We start from the raw sequence: 17,162 nt of genomic DNA, 5'->3' as shown, positions 1-17,162 counted from the left end.
GTTGTCTTATCCTCCCCAATTGACTGCTAGACCCTAGTCTGCCCAGTCTCCCTGCCAAGTAAGTGGAGGTGGTTTCCCTGACTCATCTTTCGTTTCCTTGTTCCTATTAATAGAGTGCTCCTGATTGTGACATCAAATCCATCTCCTTGGCGATGGAGCTTGTCACTAGAAAGGAAGACTCAGTCGGAGAATAACCAGCAAGATGGGTTACTGTGAGCATCTCCTGAGGGGCAGTGAGTGGATGCATCAGGGGGTTGGAGCCTTGTGAACAGGGAACCTACCCCCCAACACTTGGAAGGTAAAGAACCTTGATTCAGGATCCTATTCTAGGTCCCAGCCCTCTTCTCTGCCAAACGGTGTTCCTTCTACCCTTGAAAACCTGGTTCTTAAAACGTCTTTCTGCATAAAACTTTCTGTGGTTAACCCATACCCACTTGTTCTTTGCATATTTAGTTCTTACGTTAACTATTAACTTTTACTTGGCAAGTTCCTTATTACATTTTATGGCTTTTTATATGTTCTTTAAATCCTGTATTCTCACTGAGCTCAAGTCAAGCCTACACCTTGTATTAATTGTTGGAGGACAAAGATTATGTTTGTTGTTTCTTTTACATGTTTCCAGGGGCAAGAAGGAGTAAAAGGTTTGAGATAGCCACATAAATACTGCTTAGTTGTGGTGACCAAGTGAGAAGTCCTTGCTGGCCTTTGAGGCCTGGTGGACCTCACTTTAGGCATTCGATGAGTTCTTGAATTAAATTGTATTGAAGGAACTTAACTTTAAAAATCCCTTATGAGATGAGTAAAAAAAGAAATAAGGATAAAAAATAAATAAATAGTAGGAGGTGATAAAGGGTAAAAATTGGGTAGATTGGAATACTGTTGATCAGTGAGAGGGAAGGGTAAAGGATATGGGATGTGTAGTTCTTTTTTTTCCTGGAGTGATGCAAACGTTCTAAAAATTATCATGGCGAGGAAAACACAACTATGTGATGATATTGTGAGCCATTGATTGTATAATGTGGTTGGACTGTGTGTGTGTGTGTGGATATTTCTATTAAGATATTTTAAAAATTAAAAAAAAAAATGCTGTCAGTAGACCGAAAAAAAAAAATCCCCTATGAAGAAATCCAGTATGGGTAATAGCATTCTGAAATTACACAGAATTTTAGAGGGTACTAGTGAGGAAACAATTACTAAGAGAGGAAGTGATTTCATTCTAAGGATTCTACTGTTTAAATAAAAAAGACCTTCTCCTTTTCCTTAAAAGTGTCAAGTGACTTGCCTAAGGAGAACAAATTTAATCCAGGGAACCCTTCATAACAAATCATCACCCCCTAAATTACCTATGTTTGTTTTATATACTGAGTCTTAAAATCATAGAACTTGTAGAGCACCTAAGAATTTGTGTAGCCTTAGGATGCTTCATTTCATGTAGAGTAAGGGAACTAAGACCCAGAGAGATTATGTAACTTGCCTGCTTATATATTTGGACAGTGGTAGAGCTATAACTAGGACTCAATTTTCTGAAATCTTGATTCAGTTTTCATATTTTTTTCTTAAAATAGGGTACTTATACTACACTATTTCTTTTTTTTCTAGGCCTTTTCCTTCATTAGGAGGCAGGGAGGTACGCTAAAATGTATTAGGATACCTGTGAGCTCCTTCACCAGCTAATTTCTTCACTAGGTTGAGATTCCTAGGAGTCACCCTGTTTTCTTAAGGCAGATGATGGGTCCCTTTCTCTCTCCATTTGGTTGTATGTAATAATTGGGGCTGGAGAGTCCTCAGCCCTCTGCACCTTTGTAGTATTAAGGGCATGGAGTAGAGAGAATTTACAGAAGGGCGACCACATCTATGTACCTGGCTTTTGCCTTTATGCTTTTGCCAAGAATTGATGGTAGCACGCCCATTACCCTTAAATATAAATTATGGGGTGGGGTGGCTTCTCTAATGTTTCTCTTGGCATTTGCATGGTTTACACGTCTGTACATTTGTTTAAGAAACACTGAATATTCAGATTCTCTTTTGAATTCCTAGAGTTTTTTGAATTTTTTAAATTCCTAGCTCTCTGTAGGGGTAGACCCAAGGGGGTACAGCAACAATAAATTAAAAGGAAAAGAAAATTTTAAAGGAAAAGAAAAAAAACGAATATAGGAAGGGGTCTGATAAAGCTCTTACAGTCTTAAAATGGTGTCGACCAGACACTGAGAGACCCCAGTATAACCTGGAGGAAGTACAAAGTACCTGATTTGGGTCTGGCCTGCAGAAAAGGAGGCTGGGAATGCAGTTTTCATTTTGGGTTCAATATGTTCAAATTAGGGAGGCTGGCAGAACTCCTGTAAGCCTCATGCTACTTCAGTGCAGTTTCCAAATGTAAGTGAAACCTTCTAAAGTCTTTTCCTATCCCACACCTCAACGAGAATATCTAGGAAACTGCTTCCAGAGTCAGTGGCCACTGGCTTTGACTGTTGTGGTTCCTCAGGTTTTAGTTCATTAAGCCTTCTTCCTCAGGGCAGTGAGCACCTGAGTTCTTGTGAGGCATCCCCCTTGGAATGACCTGCCCCTGTGACAGCCCCACAACATTGTTAGGAGTCCCAGAGATTAGAAGGAATAATCAGGTAAGCCTAGCCTACCAATTTTAGACAGTCTACCTAGGGACAGGGCAAGGCCTCCTAGAGAGAGGCTTCCAAGGTTGTATATAACCATATCAAGTTGTTTCCCAGAGGTGACAAATAGGGATACCCTAACCAGATTAGATAGCCATCTAAATTTCCACTGAATTCTTGAGGCAACATCCCTGAAAGGATGCAGTTGTATGAAGGTTGATAAAGCAGGAAAATCTCCAAGCAGGTGAAGGTTAAATTAAAAAGAGAACAGCATCCAGCATCCCTGTAGACTTTTATAAACCCTGACTTTACGGTGCAATCACTGCAGGTCCTGCCTCTATCTGGTGGTTTCCCACACACTCTGGACGTTTCTGCGCCACGTTCTGAACTGACAAGTTCTATGCAGTTTCTTTTGGGCACACGGAATCTCTTGAGACTCCATTAGATAAGTTTTCAGCATTTGTGTTCCTACTTAAAATAACAGCATTAGCATTGGTTTAAAAATTACAGTGAAGCATGGTGTAAACGCTAGACCTGGTTTCTACATTTTGCTCCATAGCCACAAGAGAGAAAAAGGGTAATATTATTGTAATTTTTGCTTCTGGCCTTATAGGTATTTTTAAATTAAATCTTATAGAAATTTTAAATGTGTACATAAAAATACTATACTGTACTTTTTTTTTACTTTTTATTTTGAAATAATTTCAAATTACAGGACAGAAGTAAAAATAGTACAAACCTCATACAGAGAACTCCAACATGCCCCTATCCCTGCCACAGATACCCAGATCTACCAATTTTAACATTTGTGCCACCTTCACCATCTCTTCCCTCTCTTCTTCCTCTGTCTCTCCCTCCCTCTAACCCCTCTATCTATCTGTCTGTCTCTATCTATCTATCTTTCTGAACATTTGAGACACAAATCATACTCCTTGAACACATAATACTTTCATATACATTTCCTGTGAACAAGAATATTCACTTATGTAATCACTTTAAGTGAAGTTAAGTTTAAAAAATTTAACATTGATATAAAGCTTACTTCTATATTGCATTTTTTTCTTATGTCCCAATAATATCCTTTTGGGCCTTTTTTCTTATATATGTATATGTGTTTTTGCAACTTGCATTTTTCACTTTGGAAGGTAGTTAGTTCTGCAGCACAGTTAAACATTTGGTCTCTGGAGCTGGTTTGCCTGGGTTTCAGTCTGGTTCCACCCCTTGTTAGCTATACAATTTTGGACAAGCTTTTTAACCTCTTTGTGTCCCTGTTACTCATCTGCAAAATGTGGATAATGATAGTCCTGATCTCAGAGTTGTTGTCAGGATTATGTGAGTTAATATGCAAAAAATGCTTCAAATAGTGCTTAGCATATACAGTAATGCTCAATAAATGTCAGCCTCACTATTGTTTAATTGTGTAAGTAAAACACAATCATTGTAGGAAAAACCAATAAAGTAAACTGAGCAAAATTAAAAGCACTAAAAAAAACAGCTTCTAAGGGGTACAAGGATAGTTCAGTGAGTTCAATTCCCAGCTCATGCACTTCCCCAAAAAACAAACAAGAAACAAACAAACAAAAAAACAAACAAGCAAAAAAATTCAAAAATGATGCTGCAATACCAGGATACTCACATGGAAAAAGAATGAAATGTGACCTCATCAGACATTATACAAAAAAAAAAAAAAATTCTATAATATATATCCTTCTAGATGCTCTCTAATATCAATGTGTATACACAAATATATATTTTTTTAAAAAATGCCAATATAGCATGTATATATGTTTATGTATATACTTTTATTTAAATACTGTTTGTAACTTAAAAATATAGTTATATCTTGAACTTTCTTTCATGGCAATAAAGATAGCTCTAAGTCATCATATTAATCCTATGTGGTATTCCTCTTATGAATGTAAATAATTTATTCTACTGGATAGTTATGATACTTCTAATTTTTGCTATTATAAACAATACTAAGATAAATAACCTAGTATATTTTTTTTTGTATCTTTGTCCAGTTATTTCCTTAGGGAAAGTTCCTGGAGGTAGGATTGCTTATAAAAGAGTATTATATATTTTTTAGGACATTTACTACTTTTTTGTTGTGATTCAATAGTTTTTTCCTGCAAGAATACATTATTTTCAGACCTCACTGTGGTATATGACACATTGTATGTGTGTGTGTGTATGTCAGTGTGATATATAACATGCATATAACACATAGTATATGAAATCTTAAGTGAGTATTTTGGACATATTTTTCATTTAACTTTAATGCCTTTTTTACAATTTAGGATAATAATAGATTTATTCACTTATTTGAATAGGTGATGTACACACATATATGCATACACTTGAATGGAAAAGTTATTCAGTGCTGTACAAAGAGATAATTAGGGAAACTAAAAATTTCCCTCCTACCCTTGTTCTTTTTTCCCCACCTCAGCAGCAGACACTGTTGGCAATTTCCCATGTATCCTTCTGGTGATTTCCACGCACACAGACACCATTATTTTTTCACCCATGCTGGTGTACTTTATATATACACTATTCTGTGTCTTAGCTTTTTTCTCTTAACTAGTTTGCAAGCTGCCTGAATGCAATTTACCAAAACAGAATGGCTTTTAAAAGGGGGAATTTAATAAGTTGCAAATTTATAATTCTAAAGCCCTGAAAATGTCCAAATTAAAGCAATGCTATAGAAATGTCCAATGTAAGGCATCAACGAGAGGTTACCTTCACTCAAGAAAGGCCGATGAAGTTCGGAGTTTCTCTGCTGGAAGGGCACGTGGCAAAGTCTGCTAGCTTTCTCTCCCAGCAGCTTGTTTCATGAAGCTCCCCGAGAGCGGTCTCTGTCTTTGCCTCCAAAAGTCTTTGGCTGTGTGAGCTCTGGCTCTTTCCAAAATGTTCCTGCTTTTAAAGGATTCCATTAAACTAATCAGGACCCACTCAGAGTGGGTGGAGTCTCATCTCCCTCTAATCAAAGGTTAATACCCACGATTAAGTGTGTCATGTCTCTGTGCAGATAATCTAATCATGTTTCCAACCTACAGTACTGAATAGGGATTTAAAGAAAAGGCTGCCTCTACAAGATGGATCAGGATTAAAACATAGCTTTTCTAGGGAACATAATCCTTTCAAACCAGCAATAATAATATAATCCAAACAATAATATAGCTTGGAAAATTTTCCACATCTGTACATTTTAAAGGAAGCAATGATTTTATTTTTCTCTCATTAATTTTATAGCCATTGTAAAGAAATCAAATTATAATCTATTTGATTGAGGTAGATATTGTAAAGTCAGTAGTTCGGTATATGAATTGTAGATATTTGAGGACAGTCTTGCTATTCTGTAGCAACTAATTCAGCTCCTCTTCTTTTTTTTTTTTTCTTTACATGGGCAGGCACCAGGAATCAAACCCCGGTCCTCTGGCATTGCAGGCAAGCATTCTTGCCTGCTGAGCCACCGTGGCCTGCCCTCAGCTCTTCTTCTTGACCTTTCCTTCTGACCCTTCTGTTTCCTCCCAGCCCTGTGTAACTGGACTATAGAAGTGACCATGGCTGTCATCCAGAACAGCACCAATCGCTTAGGTTGCATTAATTGAAGTAGAGAGAAGGAGATAATAGTCCCATTGTATCCATAGGGTCAGTCCAGATGTGGAGCTCTGGGAGGTACCCTATTTTATAGGGGCAATGACATTCTAGAATTCTGTTAGAGTAGTGAGTCTGGGCTAGGTATTTCTCGTTGGTGCCCTTGCTGTACCCTGTCTTGGCCTTTCCCAGGAGGTGTCTAAGCACAGGGTGACTTGACTATAGTTGCTGTGGAGAAGATTCTTGCCCTGGAAGAGGTTAGAACCAGATAGTCTTGTATATTCCATTCTAACCCTAAAGACAAAAATAAAACTGTCTTACTCAGGTCTATGCGGAAAAAAAACTGGATATGATCAAATTCTGTCCTTTTTTATTCCTGTACTTCAAAAGTACAACATTCTTGTATTTTTAATTTTCAGTTTCTAAAATTTTAAAATTTTAGTTTAAATGGAGGACTGTTGCATTTATGTGGAAGATTCCTTTAAGTGAAATTACTTTTTCTAAAAAGTATATTTTACTTTTTCTAAAAAGCTAATATATACTTATTCAAATTTTTGAAAATTAAAAATAGAGGAAATTTCCTATACTCAAATAAAATCATTGTTAATATCTGATATTTCCTTTTACTCTCTATTCTATATGTGGATTATATGTATGTTTTTTTGTTTTTTTTTTTTTTAAAGGAAAGACAGAGAGAAGGAAGGAAGGATAGAAGGAAGGAAGGAAGGAAGAAAGGGAAACATTTTTAAACATTTTCTTGTTTTATTGTATTCTGTTTCTCCGTTTTTGTTACATGGGCTGGGGCCGGGAATCGAACCGAGGTCCTCCGGCATAGCAGGCAAGCACTTTGCCCGCTGAGCCACCGCGGCCCGCCCTATGTATGTTTTTTAATATGTTTTTTTGGGGAGGCACATGGTCTGGGAATCGAATATATATATATATAAAAAGTTTCTGTATATTAAATTTTATGTCCTACTCTTTTCACCTATTATATCATGTTGTATATTCATAAGCATCATTTAAAATAAATATATTATGGGATTCACTAGCATAATCACTTAACTGTACCTTTACTGTTCATTTAAATTAATAAGTTATCTGATTTTTAAAAGTTCATTGGTGTGATTTTTGAAAACCTAGCCATATTTGTTTGTACCCATCCTTCCTTCCTTCCTACTTTAGAGCTGTCCCTCTTTCTTTTGAAGATTATTCCACATCTCCTCCCCACCACTTCTTTAGTCACTGCATTCTCTCCTGCCTTTTATCTTTCCCTTTTCAGTTGGGCTTTCCTCTCAGCATATAAATATGTTCAAGCCTTTCTCATCATAAGGGAAAATACCAAACACAATGCATTTCCTCAAACCTCCTGCCCACCTCTAGCTAGTTCTCTCTCTTTCCCTCCCTTTCAAATCAAGCTTCTAGACAAGAGTTGTTTTCAACCTACAATAGTGTCTACTGTGCCACATCCTGAGATTCTTTGCTTTTGTTATCAGACTTATATATCTTCAGGTTTTGACACTTCCTTTCCTTCCTCTAAGCATTCCACTCCCTTGACTTTTATGAGCCTGTTCCTCCAGTATTTTCTTCTATTTCTGGACCATCTTTCTCAAGTTTTTTTTTTTTAAAGACTTCTTTTTCTTTTTCCTTTCTCTTCTCTTTTCTTTTAAATGTCATTGTTAAAGCATTCTCATGTACTGTTGGTGGTAGTATAAATTGAAAAGATCTTCCCAGAGGACAGAATGATAATATCTAGCAAAATAAGTATTTTCAATCCAGCAATTCTGCCTCTAGGTATCTGTCTTAGGAAAGAAATTTGTTCATGTACTCAAAACAACAATAACAACAACAATGTGATTTGTTTCAGAGGAAAAGGGGAAGTTTGGTAAAGCAAACTTCTAGTTATGAGGGGAATGGTAAAATACACTGCAGTCAAGGTATAGGAGTTGTATTGGAAAGTCTTATCACTAGACTACAAATGATATGACAACAAGGACTTTATTTGTCTTCAACCTTCAATCTGTGGCTATACACAGATTCCTGTGTACGCAGGAATCTGTGTATAGCCAAAGTGGGTGATTGAAAGAATGAATGTATACCAGGCAATGGATAGGGAGAAGAAAGTGGGAAGCGGAGCTGATAGTTATAATGTTTGAATCTTTAAAAGTGAGAATATATCCATAAATTTGTATACTATTTGTAAAAAAAAGAAAGGATAAAAAAATAAAACAAAGACTTAAGTGCTCCCCAGGGTTCAAAATTCTTCAGATCCACTTTCATTTTCTGTTTTCATTTTGTATACTTTCCCTGGGTGGCCTCTCTAAACCAATGGCTTCAGAATTTTCTAATTAGAATCTCAGACTCTACATGTCCAAAATTAGGATCATCATCTTTCCTCCCAATCCAGAAATCCTTATTTTGGTGAATTTTAATACCATTATCCAAGGCAGAAACATAGAAGCAATCCTTTTATTGTTTCTTGAACCGATATAGATTCTATCTCTTAAATACCTTAGTTCAAGCATTTATACTTTGACTTTTTATAATGACCTCCTAAAGAGGTCTCACTTTCTCTCATTTTCCCTATTCCTTACTTTTCTTACGCAGTTGCCAGAATCGTAGATTCTGTCTAAATAGAAAACGAATTGTATTAATTTCTTGCTTAAAATCTTTCAGGTGTATAAGAAAAAAAAAATCTTTCAGGTATACAAACACTCAAAAACATCTCCCCACAAGATTCTTATTAATTACAAAGGAAAAAATAGTGACCCTGCAGTGGAGAAATCTGGCAGACATCACCTTAACCAAATGTCCAAAGTTAATTTCACAGTAATGGAACATCTCTACGTCACATCGCTTCCATGGTATTTTTGCCCAAAACTGAAAACCTGAATTTTAATCATGAGGAAATCATGGTGAGACATCAGACAAACTCAAATTGAGGGATATCCTAGTGTAGCTGGCTTGTATTCTTAAAAAATGTCAAGGTCATGAAAGACAAAAAAGGCTTAGCTTTTCCGGGTTAAAGGGATCTAAAGAAATTCGATGATTTAGTGCAACATGTAATCTGGGATGTTCTTTTACTAAAGGATACTATTGGGACACTCGGCAAAATATGAATATGGTTTATAGTATTATCTATTATAATACAATAGAGAATTGTATTATATCAATGTTAATTTTTTTATTTTGACCATTTTTACTATGGTTATGTAAAAGAATGTTCTTTTTAGGAAGTAAAGTATTTGGCGACAAAGAGCTTCATGTATATGACTAAAACTCAAGCAGTTTAGAATTTTAAAAAATTGTAATCTATGTATAGAGAGAATTTTTCAAACAAATGTGGTAAAATGTTAACGTTTGGGGACTCTGGGTGAGAGTATATGGGAATTCTTTGTACCATTCTTACAGTTTTTCTGTTCGTCAAAATAGAAAGAAGATCCCTCAGGTGCTCCCTACAACTTTCAGGTTATTTCTGACTACAGTGTAAGGGACCCTGGCCTCTAGGTCTTGTCTTCTGCCCTCCTCTTTGTCCTTATCATCTGGCACATCTCTACACAAACCCTTTGCTGGCTTCTTGCTTTGATTCATGATGTTTTTTTTTTTTAATGTTTTTTTTTGTAGATTCTTTTTTTTATTTAATTTTTTATTAATTAAAAAAAATTACAAGAAACACAAACATTCCCAACACATACACTCAGCAATTCACAATATCATCACATAGTTGCATATTCATCATCATGATCATTTCCCAGAACATTTGCATTAATTCAGAAAAAGAAATAAAAAGACTACAGAAAAATACAACAAACAGAAAAAAAAAAATTTACACACCATACCCCTTACTAATCCCTTTCATTAATCACTAGCATTTCAAACTAAATCTATTTTAACATTTGTTCCCCCTATTATTTATTTTTATTCCATATGTTCCTCTCGTCTGTTGACAAGGTAGATAAAAGGAGCATCAAACACAGGTTTTCACAATCACACAGTCACATTGTGAAAGCTATATCATTATACAATTATCATCAAGAAACATGGCTACTGGAACACAGCTCTACATTTTCAGGCAGTTCCCTCCAGCTTCAAAACTATATCTTGGATAACAAGGTGATATCTACTTAATGCATAAGAATAACCTCCAGGATAACCTCTCGACTCTGTTTGGAATCTCTCAGCCATTGACACTTAGTCTCATTTCACTCTTCCCCCTTTGGTCGAGAAGGTTCTCTCAATCCCTTGATGTTAATTCTCAGCTCATTCTAGGGTTTTTCTCAGTCCCTTGATGCTGAGTCTCAGCTCATTCCAGGATCTCTGTCCCACGTTGCCAGGAAGGTCCACAACCCTGGGAGTCATGTCCCACGCAGAGAGGGGGAGGGTGGTGAGACTGCTCGTCATGTTGGCTGGAGAGAGAGGCCACATCTGAGCAACAAAAGAGGTTCTCTTGGGGGTGACTCTTAGGCTTAATTTTAAGTAGGCTTGACCTATCCCCTGTGGGGTTAAGTTTCATATGAACAAACCCCAAGACTGGGGCCTCACCCTATAGCTTTGGTTGTCCACACTGCTTGTGAGAATATCAAGAATTCAACTTGAGGAAGTTGAGTTTTCCCACGTTCTCACCATTCCCCGAAGGAGACTTTGCAAATGCTTTTCCACTCACTGATCAAATCACTCTGGGATTCATCAGGGCATCACCTGGACAAACCAACAAAATCTCATGTCCTATACAAAGTTCCATGTACTTAAGGTGTTCAGTCAACTATTTACATAAGTTATATTAGGAGATGCACTAGTCAAAGTATAGATTTGTACCAAATAAACATTTTTTGCTTTAGTCTCACACATTAGTTGAAATTTTAAAATATTAAGTACCATCTATTTTCAGCACACTGCAGTAATGACATTCTTTTGTTCTTCCTCATGCAAAAACATTTTTTAAATTTGTATATTTAGTCACTATCATTATACACTCTAGGCATTCCTAGATTACACCATCTCACTCTTTATTGTCTATCTTTCTTTGTGATTTCATTTATGCCCAGCCCTCCTCCCTCTATCATTCTCATATGCATCTTCATTCAGTGTTTTAACATAATTGTATTACAGTTAGGTAATATTGTGCTGTCCATTTCTGAGTTTTTATATTCAGTCCTGTTGCACAATCTGTATCCCTTCAGCTCCAATTACCCAATATCTTACCCTATTTCTATCTCCTGATGGTCTCTGTTACCAATGAAATTCTCCAAGTTTATTTACTAATATCAGTTCATATCAGTGAGACCATACAGTATTTGTCCTTTTGTTTCTGGCTAATCACACTCAGCATAATGTCCTTAAGGTCCATTCATATTGTTACATACTTCATAACTTTATTCTGTCTTACAGCTGCATAATATTCCATCTTATGTAAATGTCACAGTTTGTTTAGCCAACTGTCTGTTGATGGACATTTTGGCTGTTCCCATCTCTTCGTAATTGTTAATAATGCTGCTATAAACATTGGTATGTGAATGTCCATTTGTGTCCTTGGCCTCGTGTCCTTTGAGTAGAGACAGCATATAGATGGGTCCTGTTTTTTAATCCATTCTGCCAGGCTATGTCTTTTGATTGGAGAGTTTAATCCATTAACATTCAGTGTTATTACTGCATGGGTAGTACTTTCTTCTACTATTTTGCCTTCTGGATTTTATATGTCATATCTAATTTCCCTTCTTTTTACCTCTACTCATAGTCTTCCTTTCTGCACTCTTCTCCACTCCTCTCTCTTCTGTCTTCATATCTGTCTCTAGTGTTCCCTTTAGTATTTCTTGCAGAGCTGGTCTCTTGGTCACAAATTCTCTCAGTGATTTTTTGTCTGAAAATGTTTTAATTTCTCCCTCGTTTTTGAAGGACAGTTTTGCTGCATATAGAATTCTTGGTTGGCAGTTTTTCTCTTTTAATAATTCAAATATATTATCCCACTGTCTTCTCGCCTCCATGGTTTCTGCTGAGAGATCTGTGCATAGTCTTATTGAGCTTCCCTTGTATGTGATGGATTGCTTTTCTCTTGCTGCTTTCAAGGTCCTCTCTTTCTCTTTGACCTCTGACATTCTGGTTATTAAATGTCTTGGAGTATGTCTATTTGGATCTATTCTCTTTGGGGTACGCTGCACTTCTTGGATCTGTAATTTTAAGTCTTTCATAAGAGTTGGGAAATTTTCAGTGATAATTTCCTCCATTAGTTTTTCTCCTCCTTTTCCCTTCTCTTCTCCTTCTGGGACACCCACAACACGTATATTCGTGCGCTTCATATTGTCTTTCAATTCCCTGAGTCCCTGCTCATATTTTTCCATTTTTTTCCCTATAGTTTCTGTTTCTTGTTGGATTTCAGATGTTCTGTCCTCCAGTTTGGAAATCCTATGTTCTGTCTCTTGAAATCTACCATTGTAGGTTTCCATTGTTTTTTTCATCTCTTCTGCTGTGTCTTTCATTCCCATAAGTTCTGTGATTTGTTTTTTCAGACTTTCAGTTTCTTCTTTTTGTTCTTTCCTTGCCTTCTTTATATCCTCCCTCAATTCATTGATTTGGCTTTTGATGAGGTTTTCCATGTCTGTTCATACATTCTGAATTAATTGTTTCAGCTCCTGTATGTCATTTGAATTGTTGGTTTGTTCCTTTGATTGGGCCATATCTTCAATTTTCCTAGTGTGATTTGTTATTTTTTGCTGGTGTGTAGGCATTTAATTACCTTAATTAGTTTATTCTGGAGGTTGCTTTCACTTCTTTTATCTAGGGTTTTCTTGCTGGATCAATTTGTGTCTATCTGTTCTTTGACATTCCATTCAGCTTTATCTGGACCTTTAGCTTAAGTTTTGTTTAACAGAGGAGAATTTTTCAGTTCTTGTGTTCTTGTTTCTTGCCCTACTTGTGTGGTGCCTTCCCCACACACACACACTTAGGAGGGTCTACTTAAATATTATATACCCCAGCCAGATTTTCCCAGACCACACTGGCCTCCTATCAGGAAGAAAGAGTCACCTGCTTCGATTTTCCCTGAGGGTGAGACCCAGCAGGTTGAAAGACTTTCCTGTTAAGTCTCTGGACTCTGTTTTTCTTATCCTGCCCTGTGTGTGGCGCTTGTCTGACTGCAGGTCCCACCAGCATAAGATGATGTGGTACCTTTAACTTTGGCAGACTCTCCCTGCTGGGGGTGTGGTGGAGACAGAGGAGAGGTTGTAGGCTGGTTTTAATGGCTTCAAATTACCAAGCCCTGGTGTCTGAATTCCTTGATGGAGGGATTCCACCTGGGTGGGGCTTCACCCCTCCCCTGGGGAAGGCACAGGCTCCAGATAAGCCCCCTAAAGAGCTCACTTCTGCCTATACCTGGGGCAGTTGCAGCCTGAAAAGTTCTGCCGCTGTATCCAGAGGCAGTCAAGCCTTTGTAGATACACAGCCACAAAAACCTCTGTTTCCTTCTTTTTTTTTTTTTTTTTACCCCTTTTTCTGTCAGTCCTGCCCCCTTGGTGCTGGGGCAAAAATGAGCAACCTCTGCTTTGATCAGGTTCACCTAAGCTGGGGGCCTATTTTTAGTAGTCAGAATTTGTTAATTAGTTCCGCAATTGGCGTTTGATTGTGCCCAGTCCCTGCTGCTTAAAGTCCTTTCCTTTCCCCTCTGGGAAGTGGCCTCTGAGGGAAGGGCACCCGCTGCCGTAGCTTTGGGAACTCACAGTTTTGGGTGGTGCTTGCAGCCGGTCCAGCTGGTCCAGACTTGGGTGTGCTTTGTGTCTCGTCACTGACGTGGCCCCAGGAGCTGTTCTGTACTGTTTTTGGTTATTTAGTAGTTGTTCTGGAGGACGAACTAAAATGCGCACATTGTTAAGCCGCCATCTTGACCTGGAAGGTTTCATGATGTTTTATATGCTTTTGTCTTTCCAACCCAGTGGTTCTCAACCAGGGGCGATTTTGCCCCAGCAGAGGACATTTGCCGGTGCCAGGAGGCATTTTTGATTGTTAAGGGTGGGGAGGGGATGCTACTGGCATCTAGTGGGTAGAGTTTAGAGATACTACTAAACATTGTACCGTGCATAGGCCAGCCCCTAAAGGAAAACATTTTTTCTGGCCTGATATGTCTGTAGTGCTGACATTGAGAAACCTTCCTAAACATATCTTGAGAACCATTTCTGAGAAGTCTTTCTGGGCACCCCAGGTCTGATTTGGAGCCCTCTCTTTTGTTTTCCTGTAGTAACTTGTGAATGCCTCCTCATCACTTATCTCACAGGGACTAGTTTTATTAGGCATATGGCCATATAGATGGTACTAGTACATGTTGAATGAATACATGTAGATTGTTTCATAGTAAGATTTTGGCTAAACATTTTTAAACCAGGTTTTAGGATTAAAGAAAAGAAACATTTCTCTTAATTTTTCCTTAACTCTCCAGACTTTTGAGGTGATGCTAGAATGCTATTCCTTTGCTTTTGTATGAGCCAGGACTCTTGGGTATAAGGAACATAAACCCAGCTTAATATAGCTTAAGCAAAAAGACAATACTGGGGTATCTTACAGAACCCAAAGAGAGGAAGGCATCTGGGCCTTATGAAGGAACCAGGGACTCTAAAACTGCAGGATTCTTTACAGCTCTTATCTGTGCCCCTCTCACTGTGTCTGCTTCAATCTTTTATTTCCCTCTGAGGACCTGATCTCTCTTGTTCTTCAGTGTTCATGGCTGCCAAAGAAAGACTGTTCTAGTTTGCTAGCTGCTGGAATGCAATATACCATAAATGGAATGGCTTTTAAAAAGGGGAATTTAATGAGTTGCTAGTTTATAGTACTAAGGCCAAGAAAATGTCCCAATTATAAGTCTATAGAAATGTCCAATCAAAGTCATCCAGGGAAAGATACCTTGGTTCAAGAAGGCCAATGAAGTTCACGGTTTCTCTCTTAGCTGGAAGGGCACCTGGCAAGCACAGTCAGAGTTTCTCTCTCATTTGGAAAGGCACGTGGTGGACACAGTCAGGGTTCCTCTCTCATCTGGAAGGACACATGACGAACACGGCGTCATCTGCTAGCTTCTTCTCCCCTGGCTCCTGGTGTCATGAAGCTTCCCTGGAGGCATTTTCCTTCCTCATCTCCAAAGGTCGCTGGCTCATGGACTCTGCTTCGCAGTGCTGCAGCATTCTCTGCTCTCTCCGAATCTCCTATTCTCCAAAATGTTTCCTCTTTTATAGGACTCCAGTAAACCAATCAAGACCCACCCAAATGGGTGGAGACATGTCGTCACCTAATCCAGTTTAACAACCACTCTTAACTAAATCACATCATCCAGGGAGATGATCTGATTACAGTTTCAAACATACAGTATTGAATAGGGATTATTCTACCTTTATGAAATGGGATTTTGATTAAAACATGGCTTTTCTAGGGGGCATACATCCTTTCAAACCAGCACAAAGACCAAGTCAGTCTTCTTGGTGCCAAGCTCAGATTCTCAGGGATAGGATTCACTGGCCCCACTTGGTGTAATCACTGGAGCCATGTAGATAGAGAAAGTGTTTAATTCTTAGAATGTAGCTGGTGGATGGACAATGCTAATCTACCTTCCACCCTTACTATAGCTCTGATCTAATACATGTAAGGATGGTGGCACTATGGACTAATCTTACTCTCCCTTCACCATGCTCCCTTTTTAGTTCAGTGAGCCACAACAAGGGAAATCATAAAGGGTTTTTCTAGGTTTTGCATATCACTTTGTTATATCTTTAGTATCATTGTTTACCTACTCACCATAATCCATCAGATTTTATAGATTATTCAAGGGAAATCTGTTCTTTGCTTCTATTTTTTTCTATGCTGCTGGACTCAGAACAGAAGGTCAGAGATCTGAAGGGAGACAGATATGTGGTACATGACCCTGTCCACACCCCATGCTATAGGAAACAACCAGGTCAAGGTGGTTTAGAGTGACAATTTCAGAGGAATTCATAATAAGCTCAAGGCCCTAAACTTTGGGCCTTAGAAAAGAAAGGACAAGTCCATTTAGAAATAGTGATAATGGAGGTCAGTGTCATTGTATCAGTGTCACAGGTAGTGTCATTGTTCCTACATAAAATGAGTAAAGAAAGAGATGTTTGCAAAGGGAGCCTTGCAATTTCTTAAATCCATTCGCTTTGTGTATTAAGCGGAATTTTTATCAGTTCGAAGAGACAGAAACTCAGCTTAAACATAAACGTAACAGGAACTTTATCGGCTCTTGTAACAGAGATTCAAAAGGTGACTGTGGATTTAGGCATGGCTGAATCCAGGACCTCAAGTGATTTCATTTGAACTCAATCTCTCAGCTCTGCTTTCTTCTTTGTTAGCTTCATTCTATAAGCAACCTTTCCTCATTAATGCCTAAAATGGTCACCAACCACTCTGGGTATACTTTCTACCAATTATGCAACCCCCAGAGGGAAGAGCTCCCCACGGGAGTTAGAGCAGAAATCTCTACCTTGGGTTGGATCACTTGACCACTGAGGAACTGAGATATGATTCCCAAAGGAAAACTGTGGTGCTATTGACAAAAAATATATAGGCAGGCAAAATTTTAGATGACCACTATACTCTGGCTGTTGGGAAGCTCCTGGTTAAAGCAACATTTAAACACACCAAATATTGTCTTGATTTGTAATGTATACTTAAGGAACGGTGCTTGGTGCTACAGTGGATATAGAAATGAACATGAGTTCCTGCCCTTAAGGAGCTTTTAACCTAATAATGGAAATTAGGTCTATACATAGATAATAGTAACTGCCATGTATTGAATGCCTGCTATGTACCAGCAGACACCTTGCTAGATGTTTTACATGCATTATCTCCTTGAGGACTACTCTGTGAGGGTAATTTCTATTAAATACCTATTAAAAAAAGTATCAGCTTAGTTTTAGGAAGGTTTTGTAGCCTCATTAAGGTCACATAATTAATAATTAGTGAAAGTGG

At 38.0% G+C, this 17,162-nt stretch overlaps 1 protein-coding gene across 2 annotated transcripts in view; it reads left to right on the top strand.

Annotated features, from left to right (window-relative positions):
• The window catches only part of RNF41 (ring finger protein 41), a 35,311-nt gene that overhangs the window by 2,787 nt on the left and 15,362 nt on the right, over positions 1 to 17,162 (top strand). For both annotated transcript variants that reach the window (XM_077111030.1, XM_077111029.1), the window contains one exon: positions 114 to 298. The gene's annotated coding sequence lies outside the window, so the exon portion shown is untranslated. The remainder of the gene's footprint in view (positions 1 to 113; positions 299 to 17,162) is intronic.

The sequence above is a fragment of the Tamandua tetradactyla genome, chromosome 7 (genome assembly GCF_023851605.1).
Source record: "Tamandua tetradactyla isolate mTamTet1 chromosome 7, mTamTet1.pri, whole genome shotgun sequence".
NCBI lineage: Eukaryota > Metazoa > Chordata > Mammalia > Pilosa > Myrmecophagidae > Tamandua > Tamandua tetradactyla.
The sequence above is the reverse complement of the archived record's forward strand: the minus strand, read 5'-3'. Positions and strand labels throughout refer to the sequence as shown.